Source organism: Desmodus rotundus, chromosome 1 (genome assembly GCF_022682495.2).
Source record: "Desmodus rotundus isolate HL8 chromosome 1, HLdesRot8A.1, whole genome shotgun sequence".
NCBI lineage: Eukaryota > Metazoa > Chordata > Mammalia > Chiroptera > Phyllostomidae > Desmodus > Desmodus rotundus.
In genome coordinates this window covers 135,088,382-135,100,777 of record NC_071387.1, presented here as the reverse complement: position 1 = coordinate 135,100,777, position 12,396 = coordinate 135,088,382, and positions in this window count along the sequence as shown.

Genomic DNA, 12,396 nt, shown 5'->3' with positions numbered 1-12,396 from the left:
GTTGCTCAATAACGAGTGACTACTTTATGTTATATAAATCATTTGAAAGGCATTATTTTTGCAGTCTTCACCAGTTCCAGACTCTGTTCTGGATGTCTCCCAGTGTGAATGCTCGGGGACACCTGTCCTGAGGAGCAGTGGTGACCACCTGAGTCCTACTCAGGTGCCTCAAATTATCATCTTTGAAAGCCATGTGAGATTTTTTAAATTTGTTTTTAAAACATTACAATGCACAAAAATAAATACATGAAAACAAAAATTTAGAATATGAGCTTTACAATTGGACAGATTTGAGTTCCAATATTGCAAAAAGCAGGTGTTTAATAGCATTTGTTGAAAGAATGAAAGAATCAAGCATTCGTTCATTTATTAAATCCTAGTTCTATTCCTTATAGACTATGTAACATTAGGCATGTTACTTGGAAAACTGAAACACAGAAAGATTATTTATAAGACGGGGAATAGCTCACAGAATTGGAGAAAGGTCAAGTGGCATATTTGCAAGCAAACATCAGAAAAAGTATCTTTGGCATAATAACTGGTCAAGAAATTTTTCTTGTTTTTTTAATCTTTCTTGAAGATATTTGAGCTGTTTTTGGCAATATGCTGTCAAGAACTCTATCAAGCCCTATACACAATTTTAAATAAGGGCATTTATTAATATTTATTCATTACCATAGATCTGGGCTTCCAACCAGATAAAGGCACTAACTCTATACAAGGGGTAATCTGGTAAATATTGTAACTTGAAGCTTACCATACCATAAAGTTGATTGGAAAATTTCTGGACTCTAAGTGGATATCTAGAAAAGCATTTCTTGAACATCCTGAATGAAACATAACTTGGAACTTTTCAAAGGGACTTATCAGAAAATCCACAGGAGGACAAAGGCCTGTTTTCATGAGCTAGGTTTTCTCATATGAAATGAACATATTACTGAGTCAGTTTAATTAATCTCTTTCTGGGGGTTAGCAGTTTTACTTCTTGTGTTGGATGAAATCAGAGCAGTGCAGGAGATTAGCAAAAGCAGGTGAATTTTTTAAATAGAACACATTCTACTGCAGCCTATTATTTTCTTTCCCAGCATATCGACTTCCCATCTTCATTTCTCTGTTTCCAGCAATGTCACTTTTGGCCAAACACAGTTCTCAGTTCCTTTCTATTTTGGCTCCTGGCACATAGTAAAATTCAACATTTTAATTATTTTTATGCCAAATCCAATGTTCTTTTACTTTTTTTTTTAACTTAAACTTTCTGCAGATAATACATCTGTTGTATTTCTCATCCTTCTTGAATTTTGGCTTCCAAAGCACACCTGTATCAAAGTGTTCTTATATTTCTAGAAAATTTGCCCTATTTTACTCTTCATTATCCAGTTCCTTCATTTTAGGCTTTCTTACAATATTTTGTGGCTACCCTTCCTGACAGGTGTGTGACGTGCCACCAAGCGCACCTTTCAGGTAAACAGTAATTATTACTCCTGCTGCTGAGTGTACTGCCAGAAGAAAGTTTTCAACTGCCGACACCTCTAAGGAGGCGCCTCATTTGAAGAGAATCATTTGGCCAAAGATCATTCTTCTTTCCAGGGCAGCCACTTCCAGAGACTGACTGGTACAGAGGTGTGGGGCCCAGCTTCTGCTCCAACTTGGGGCTGCTCTAAAGGTTCATACCATCTTCAGAACACCCTGGAGGATTAGATGAAGCTTCAGTTGAGACTTCTCCCTGAAGTCTCACTTTTCCCAATCTGTTGATTCTAAGCACACTCCCTAATAACCATCATGCTTGTTAGTGTCCATCTCAGAGCTTGTTTCCTTAGGAACCAACTTGTGACAATCATCTTTTTTTCCTCATGCTATACTACTTTCTGATGTAATCTCAAGCTCTCTGTAACTCAACTCACATCAGATGATAATGCCAAACTTTCTCTTGCTCTGAGTAACCTTCAGATACTGATGTCCCACCTACAATGGTTCATCTTTATAAAGGTATCAGCTCAAACTCAATACGCTGTTAAATCCTGTCAATCTTTTCAACCTCTCACCTTCCCCCCATAACCATCTTTACATCTTAGTTCAACATCTCAGTTAATGGCGATGCAAATTACCCACTTAGCTCATCTCGAAATCTTGGATCACTGCCTTTTCCTAGCGCTCCTTCATCCCTTGTGTCAAATTCTTCCTAAAGCACATACATTTTATCTGGGTAATGACTCTTAAATCTATATCCATGCCACTCAGTTATATTCTTTTTTTAATTCATTGACAAGTACTCATTGAGGGTTTACTATGTCTCAGACCCTGTGTGAGGCTTTCATTGTTCCTAACCTGGAAAACTGTACTATCATTGCACTTGGTTTTCCCTTTATTCTCTTTCAACTTATCATCCTTCTTCCCTGAAACACAGCTCTCACTATGGAATAGTTATGTTCAAAAATCTTAAGGGGTTCCTCCCCTTTCAAAGAGTATAACACATATTCTTCAGCTTTCCATCTTAGCTATTTTAAATTGATTTTTAAAACAATTGCTAAAACACTTCTCTCTCTCCCTGTGCTCATCTGCAATCATGGTGGATAGCATGTGGCTTCTCAGTTATGTCACACATACATTTTTAGATCCCTCTGTCATGTAAGGTCTGTGTGTTCTAGCTAGGACACTGTTTTGTCTGTGGAGGTTTTTTGTTTGTTTGTTTGTTTGTTTTTTAGATGTGTGGGGTTTTGAACTCATCTTTCTAATCTCAGCCAAAATTTTTTCTCTGGGAAGCCCTTTCGAAACATCCAGACAAAATTTATTCCTCTTTTTATATTCTGTTATTGGTCTTGTTCATTGGATTCTGAGGCCCTCTGTCAGGAGCTACACCTTCTTCATGGTGTTATATTAATATCCAATATTTTAAAAGTTATGGTTTGTGCAAGAAAAAAAGTTACTAATTATATCAATGAGTAACCACCCAAACAATATTTATTTTTAGTTTCTGATTTGAGTTAGTGTACCTTTACAGTTCAGCACAGTGCCACACACGTAGTACTTTGTTCCAAAGTAACTGAATTTCTAATTTAAAAATATCAATAACTGTCCATTCTTTACATCTAACTCACCAATAAAATATGGTTGCATATTATAGGCATTGATTAAGGTTCTATACATATACCTATGGAGAAAAGAGTATACATATGTGTATATTTCTAGTACTACTAAAGACAATGAGACTTTAAGTTCCATGAGAGCAAAAACAGTTTTTTTTCATCACAGACGCATCCTTAGCATCAAGTGAACTGTTTGAAATGTAATAAGAAGTGATTATTTGTTGAATGGAAAAAGAATTTAAATCTTATTCTAAGTACTAACTTTTTTTTAAAATTCAACTCAGGAAACTAATATTTTATCCTGAATTCTTATTTGACATTTGTTTAGATTACAGCTAGATAAAATCTTGAGCTTTTTGGAGAGTTGTATGAATTTAACTCTCAGTCACATAGGGTTGTTCATGTTTGTAATCTTGCACCCTAAGGGTGGCTTGAGTCTGAAGTGATACTTAAGCTCCTGGTACCTCTGACACTGGGTGCTGCTCCATTGGTGCTGCTCTAACGTGGCGTTTTCAGTCACTGAGCTCCCAATGTCATCAAACGTCTCAATTACACTCTACTGTTCCACCTAGGTCTGAAGAAACACAGCCAAAATAAACTAGTGGGGCTGCATCCAACTAAATAAGCTTCTGCACAACAAGGAAAACCAACAACAAAATAAAAAAGCAACCTATTGAATGGGAGGAAATATTTGGAAATCATGTATCTGAAAGGGATTACTGTCCAGAATATACAAAGAACTCATCCAACTCAACAGCAAAAACATCCCCAAATAATCTCATTAAAATATGGGTGAAGGTCTGGATAGACTTTTTATTTTCCAAAGAAGCCATACAGGTAGCCAATAGGTTCATAAAATATAATCAACATCATTGATCATCGGAGAAATGCAAATCAAAACTACAATGAGATACCACCTCATACCTGTCATAATGGCTATTACCAAAAAGACAAGTAGAATAAGTGTTGGCAACAATGTGGAGAAAAGAAAACCTCTGTACACTGTTGATGGAAACATAAATTGATGCAGTCACTGTGGGAAACAGTATGGAGTTTCTTCAAAAGGTTAAAAATAGAACTACCATACAATGCAGTGATTCTACATCTGGATATTTATTAGAAAAAAATTAAAAACTCAAAAAGATAAAAATGATATGCATCCTTATGCTCATTGCAGCATTATTTATAATAGACAAGACATGGAAACAACTTTGGTGCTCATTGATGAAATATATATGTTAATACATATATAATGGAATATTATTGAGTTATAAAAAATGAATGAAATCTTGCCATTACCTATTTGTGACAAAATGAAGAAAACTTAAGGACATTATGTTAAGTGAAGTAAGTCATACAGTCATACAGACAAAAACAAATACCATATGATCTCACTTATATGTTGAATCTAAATAAAACCCCAAACAAAACAAGTAGCAAACAAACAAAAACATGAGTACATGGATGTAGAGTACAGATTGGTGGTTTGTTAGAAGCAGGGGGCAGGGAAGGCTGGTGCAGGGAGAAATGGATGAAGGGGTTTAAAAAGTCTAAATATCCAGTTACAAAGTAAAGTCATGGGGGTGTGCTGTAGCGTGGTGACCATAGCAAATAATACTACATTGGTTATTTGAAAGTTTCTAAGATAGTAAATTTTAAGTTTTCATCATAAGGAAAAAAATGTGTAGCTATGTATAGTGACAGATGTTAACTAGATATATTGTGGTGATCACACTGGAATATACTTGTATAAAATATTGAATCATTATATTGTACATAATGGAGCATGTATAACATAATATATTAGTACACCTGGAACTAATATAATGTTACATTAGATTATACTGCAATAAAAAAGAAACACTGTCTTTAAACTGTTAGAATATTTAAGAAGTACTTTTATAACTCTATGACAAAAATAATTAATTTTCCTCTTGTTAGTATCATATAAGGGTAGAAAAGTATTTTGACATCAAAGTAAACTTTTGTTTTTAAATAGAGCTTTGTGAAAATTAAGTTCTTTTGGCTTCCACATATTCCACTGCCCTATTATATTGATTAATATTTTCAAGACTTGCTCCTGTCAATTTTTAAGTTATTGCACTATATAATCAGTCCATCATCAAATGGACTTTAAGATGGTTTCTTAATTGAGGCATTCATAAAAGCTAACTGCTTTCTTAACTTTTACTACCTTTTTCATGCCCAGGTTATGCCCTTTAACAAGTATGAGTGTGTTTACTTGTTTGTATTTTACTTCTAATTTACTATTACTTTAATACAGGGAAGATTTAAGGTTGTTTATGAAGGCTGTTTTTCATGTATATGCATATGTGTAGATATGCATGAATTTTATATCTATCTCACCTTAATTTCAAGCTGTGTCATTGGCTAGATGTCCCAAATTGAGATAAAAGTATCTGCCAGAATACCAAATGGCACAAATGTGCATGATTTCTCTTCCTTTCATAACAGATAAGGGCAACCAGTCAATGAGACCAGACCCCTTGCTATCCATTGGGATCAGAAAGTGAGCAGGAAGAGGCACTTGTCGCTTTTCTGCTTTTAATGGAAAAAAATCATGAGATCATCATTGCTAGTCTTCTCCTGTGTAAATAGCTTCTTGACATATATGTAGAGTTCTTCAGGGGAAGATCAGTGGCATGATTAAATGTTATTCTCGCCCTCCATCTTAGAAATACATTTTTTTGATTAACTAATTGGGATGGACTTAGATAGTTATAGATAACCAGAAGCTAAGAAACAAATCTGGCTCAACCAAATGGTGTCAGGACTTCCAAAGAACTAGCCCTAAGTTAATGCTAATATAATTTGACACATTTTCCTCAAAAATCTATTGCTAAGGTTGATAAATAGTCAGCGCATCAAGAGTTCTCAGTTTCCTCTGGAGGTGAGAATTGGCTTTCATATTTGGGATTGAATTTATCTCTACAAGTAAATTTATAACCAAAAGTCCATGTGGGCTGAAGCTCTGGGTTATACTAATTATTATTTTTCTGCATTGTACCATCTCAACATTATGGCTATATTCAATATCTACTTGGGAAAGATTTAAAAATGACAACTGTTAGAAAAGTGAAGATGCTAGGGAGCTAGGCCTGAAGCCACATCTGGTTCGAAAAATGTGTTCAGATTGTGTGCTGTGGGAGGAGGCCCAGTAGAAATCATGGGGTATATTTTTCTACATCATTTTCTCATTGTGAAAACACCTCTTCCACTGATACTAATTTTCAAATAATGTGCACTGATCAGTTGATTAAAGGCCAGCCATTCCACATTTTGTCAGAAATTAAATGCAAATGTATTCTTATAGTAAGCTTTATTTTCTCCATCATAGACCTTACCACATAACTGTATTAGCAATATCTATTCATTCCTATTCCCGCACCTTGACAGTGAATTCTGTGAGTCAGGAACATGGTTCAGTCCATACTGCAGCTCCAGAGCTATCCAAGGACCTTGCACATATAACAGATATCACACATTATTGCTGAATAAAAGAATCACAAAGCCATTGTCTTAGGGATATTACCCAAGACCATTATACCCAGGAGACCTACTTAATATTTGCTTAAGTAAAACAAATGGGAATTCCATCCCAGATGGAGGCATAGGTAGAAACCCTTCACTTCTTCACACAACCAAAAGGAGGATAATAACCAATCCATAATCAATAAATAACCAGAAACGCCAGAAAATCAAACTGCATGGCACTCTGACAACCAAGGAATTAAAGAAACAGTCAACAAGAACTAGTTGACAGGTAAGAACCCACAGCGAGGTGGAGGACCGCTCTGGCAGGGCTGGCTGAACAGGAAACTGAGACTCAGTACTGACTGTGGACTACGGCAGTTGCCGTGGTGGGAGAAACTCTCAGTCTCCCATGAGAGTTCATTGGAAAGTGGGCTAGAGATGAGCAGGTCAGCCTCACTGGTCCCTCTCTGGCCCCTCCCCCAAAGGCAGTGCCACAGTGCAGCAAAGAGGGTTGCCCTGCTTGGATGAATACCTAAGGCCCCACCCCCTTATAGCCTATCAGCTTGGCCAAGACAAAAAAATATGGCCCAAATGAAAGAACAGAGCAAAGCTTCAGAAAGAGAGCTAAGTGATGAGGCCATAGCTGACCTATCTGATGGAGAATTTAAAGCCCTGGTAATCAAAATGCTCACAGAACTGATTGAGCTTGGTTGAAAAATGAAAAAACAAATGAAATAAAGCAAAATATTCAGGGAATCAACAGTGACAGGAAGGAAACCAGGACTCAAAGCAATGATCTGGAACAAAAGGAAGAAATAAACATCCAACTGGAACAGAATGAAGAAACAAGAATTCAAAAAAATGAGGAGAGGCTGAGGAACCTCTGGGATAACCTGAAATATTCCAATATCTGAATTACAGAGGTGCCAGAAGGAGAATAACAACAGTAAGAAATTGAAAACTTACTTGAACAAATAATGAAGGAAAACTTCCCCAATCTGGCAAAGGAGACTTCCAGGAAGCCCAGGAAGCCCAGAGAGTCCCAAAGAAGTTGGACCCAAAGAGGAACACACCAAGGCACATCATCATTAAGTTACCCGATATTAAAAATAAAGAGAGAATCTTAAAAGCAGCAAGAGGAAAGGAGAGAGTTACCTACAAAGGAGTGCCCATAAGGCTATCAGCTAATTTCTCAAAAGAAACCTCGCAGGCAAGAAGGGGCTGGAAAGAAGTATTTGAAGTCATGAAAGGCAAGGACCTACATCCAAGATTACTCTATCCAGCAAAGCTATCATTTAGAATGGAAGGGCAGATAAAGTGCTTCCCAGATAAGCTCAAGTTAAAGGAGTTCATCATCACCAAGCCATTATTATATGAAACGTTAAAGTGACTTATCTAAGAAAAATAAGATAAAAAATATGAACAGTAAAATGACAACAAACTCACAACTATCAACAAATAAACCTAAAAGAAAAGACAAACAATAAAAACAAAACTAAGCAAACAACCAGAACAGGAACAGAATCTGAGAAATGGACATCACATGGAGGGTTTTCAGTGGGGAGAGGGAAGGGAGGAGTAGGGGGGAAAAGGTACAGAGAAGAAGAAGCATAATTAGTAGGCATAAAATAGATGGGGAGAGGTAAAAAATGGTATAGGAAACAGAGAACTCAAAGAACTTATATGTACAACCCATGGGCTTGAACTAAATGGGGGAATGCTGCAGGGTGGGGGGATGCAGGGAGGAGGGAAGATAAATGGGGAGCAATTGGGAAAACTGTAATAGCATAATCAATAAAATATATTTAAAGAAAAATAAAAATAAAAAAAGTAAAGGACAAATGTATCAACAGCACAGAGCATTTTCAGAATTGGAATTTCTCTTGGCTACAGTCTTCCTTCCTTCCTTCCTTCCTTCCTTCCTTCCTTCCTTCCTTCCTTCCTTCCTCCCTCCCTCCCTCCCTCCCTCCCTTCCTCCCTTCCTCCCTTCCTTCCTCCCTTCCTTCCTTCCTCCCTTCCTCCCTTCCTCCCTTCCTCCCTTCCTCCCTTCCTCCCTCCTCCCTCCCTCTCTCTCTCTCTCTTTCTTAAAACTGGGATTTGTAAGAAAGCCTTGAAGCAATTAGTCACTAACAGAGTGCTTTCCCTACCATGTGTGGTGTTAAGAAGACAACTGGGCAAATGAGGTTTTTCCTTTTTGGGTTTTTTGAGGTGTGCATAAGGATTGTAATGGGGGGTTTCTCTGTAACATCTTAATGAACAACTTCCAGCTCTTAAGCAGGTTAGATGTAGTCAAAGGCCATTATTTGGGCAAAATGTTTTATTTCATTCTTAGAGATAGTTATAATGTTATCCACATATTTGGATTGACATTTATTTGCAAAAGCATAAAGTGCAGAAATGCCTAGGAACATATTGTGTGTGAATGAAAAGGTGACCCCAGCCAAGTTCTAAATCTTTGGAACCTAACATTCATTTAACAACAGAAATAACAGCTCCTATTTACTGAAAGATTATTGCGCATCAGTTCTTGCATGTAGTCTACAATACTTAATTCCCAGAGAAGCACAATAAATTTGGAATTATTAACATTATCACTTTTAACGATGAGAAAACTAAAGGTAAGAGGTTAAATATAGTTCCCAAGGTAACGCAACTTATGAGACACAAGTGTGATTTAAACTGGAATCTGATTCTTCTATTTGTGTTTTTAATCATGATATTTCATGATATTTTCCTGTGCTTAATTCCAGATAATTAAATTATCTTTTTAATAGATGCTGAAATGGAATATTATGTGCTGATTTTTATACAATAAAATCGAGGGTTAACTGACTTTAATAAAATCACATATGTACTAGGAAGGCCTGGAAAATTCCAAGGCCTGTGTGAAGTGAATAGGTGATAAACCTAGTCATCTTTAGCACTAGTTATACAGTTTCTTGTGGAAAATTAATTGCACGCCCTTTTTGGTTCCCTACAGCATTTAACTTTTTTTTTTTTTTAATCCATTTGCCAAGCTCTCATTTGGAGCCTGGAATATTGAACTGTCATCTCACAACCAAAAAAGGACAAGAGTAAAATGAAAATGGATCTTATCCCAAATAACTAAAAGTCTTTTTGGCATTGTTTAATATTTGGAGGGAAATAAGTGAGCTGTAATGTAACAGAGCAGAAAGCTCCTCTCTGTCAAGGTTTGACCACTGCTTTTAACCTCAGAATTCACCAGAACAGAACGACGCACATTTCCTACAGCCCACAGTGCAGTAACACTCGGGCTCACAGCACCATTTTGGGAATCAAGTACACTATCTTTAATTTATTCATTTTCTTTTCTAAACTCCTAAGCAGGAGACCTCATTCTTTTATTTAAAGAACATTTCCTTTGGTTTGGTGGGCTCCCAGAGCCTGTACTGTTGAAATTATAGAGTATTACAAAGACATTCATAAGGGCTATTCTATTTGGGGAAATAATGTTTTAAAAAGACAGAATCTCTGGTGGTATTTTGTTTGCTTTTTTCTTTTGTTGATTATGTTCCAGTTAAAGGTGAGATCATATGGTATTTGTCCCTCACCGCCTGGTCTAGCAGTGGCCAGGGGGGAGTGAGGTGGGGACAGTGGGAAGAGGGGATTGCAGGAACTATTATAAAGGACACATGGACAAAATCCGGGGGGATGGTGGGGGTAGGGGAGGGAGGTGGGTTCAGCCGGGGTGGGGGGAGGGAAGGGAAGAAAAGGCATACAACTGCAATTGAATAACAATAAAAAATAAATTAAAAAAAACATTAGACAGAATCTAGAATAGTGTTTCAAAAGATGGAATTTGGAGTTGTAGATGAATACCATCTACTTTGCAACCTGCCCTACAGAGATTTTTTCACCACATTTTTTGCAGTTGTTTTTTTGTTTTGTTTTATTTTGTTTAAAGAAATTGCTGCTGAATAGGAAACTCCCCTGCTCTTCATACTGTGTTTTCTTACTTTTTTCCCCCTTAGTTTGCATTTCAAGAAACATTTGCATGAAAACAAGTCCTGTTCATTTGAAGTTTTATCTGTTCTGACTTCTGATGGATTGACCTCCAGCCATAATTAGTGATGGAAGAGCTTCAAAAGCCTGCAACCCCCATCCTTTATCTCAGGCTTCTTTCCTTTTATTGAGTAAATCCCCTGCCTCTAATCTCAGTGGCAGGCCTTCCTTTCACTGACCCTAGGAAAGCTTCAGCTCCCTTTCCCCTTCTTTTGACCTGTGGTCAATAAATTCATGATCCCACTGCAATTGTGAGCTTTTCACTTGCAAGTGCTAGGCAGCATCCTCTGCCTGCCATTCCCAGTTGTTACTGTCTTTAAATGTGCCTTCTTGTAAAGATGTGTGCTCCCCAGATGTGGCAGTTTCACATTTCTATGGCAAGATGGCACCTGCTAACACCTAATCATCCTTTCAGAACCACCTCTCCCTTCTTCAGGAACCTTCCTTTTCCCTCCCCATCTGGGCAGGTGTCCTTGCCTTGTACCACCTTAGCATCCTGTGCTTCCACTCTCAAAACACCCATCACATTCTTGCAATTGCTTATTTAAATATTTATAGCTCCATGGAAATAAGGAGCACATTAATTTTGTCTCTATCCTCTACCTCCTAACAGTGTCTTACACTCAGTAGGTGCTCAGTAACCATTTGTAAAATGGATGAGTGACTGAATATTGTTCAGTTACTCTGTGTGCAGCACTTTCTGATGCTTCATTGGTGGAGTCCACTGAAGTCCGAGAGAGGGTGCAACCAGAAACGCAAGTAGTTATTTGTATTTCTGGAGCTGCTTGGCCCCTGATACTCATCTGCTCTACAAATAATGGAGGAGGTATGAGAGTGGAGGGATGGAAGAATGCATCTCTAAAGAATAAGTATCATAAACAAAGGAACAGAATGGGAAAAGGAGAAAGAACATATAAGAGTGTCTTAGGTGGCTCTGAGGACACATCGGCCCTAGACCATTTACATCTTCCCTGCCAATCCCAAGCGTATGGGAGCTTGCAAGTTTTATCTCAAATGCCACATATTTCATGCTGCCTTTTATGTTCCTTAGAAAGCTATATCCTTCAAGCCCCTTCAGAATTTTGTATTTTTTTCATGGAACCAACCTATTATGAATTGTATAAATTTGTGTACATGCCACCACATCTCACATGAGTAAAAGTAAACTCTCTGAGGGGGCGGGGTCTGTTCCTTACTCATCCTTTAATCTTCTGTCCAACTTAGAAATGCAGCACATGGTAGTACACAGCATTATTATTATTATTATTATTATTATTATTATTATTTACTCGACTTTGAGGTAAATATATTCATCAGTGATGCAAGGTATGCAATGAATGAAGAAAGCTGCCTTCTTCGGGTTTTGGCTACTTAACGCACTGCTCTGGAGCTGTTTGCTTTATACAGTAATGTATCTAGCCACTGGTAATTTATCTCTGGTGCTTGGAGGCTTGTCTAAGAAGTTTAGATACTGCAAGAAGCAACGTGATATTTTCCATTACTACTTTTAAAGCAACAGCAAAATAGGACTTTTAAGCTAGAGAGAAAAACTATTGTTTGAATTAGAAGTTAAGAACTTTGACCATAGAAGTAGATTTGTGTTCCCTCTTGTTTTGCTATTTCTACCCACTGGGGAAGAGTTGACAAAGGAGACCGGAAACATCTGAAAGGTCCCGTTCCCATTGAGGTAGTGTGTCTAGACTGTGCCTTCGGCTCTGTGCTGGCAAGTTTCGTACACTGCTTGTTAAGATGAGACAGCGGAATGGCCGGGAGATTTCTGTTTCTCTTAGCTTAG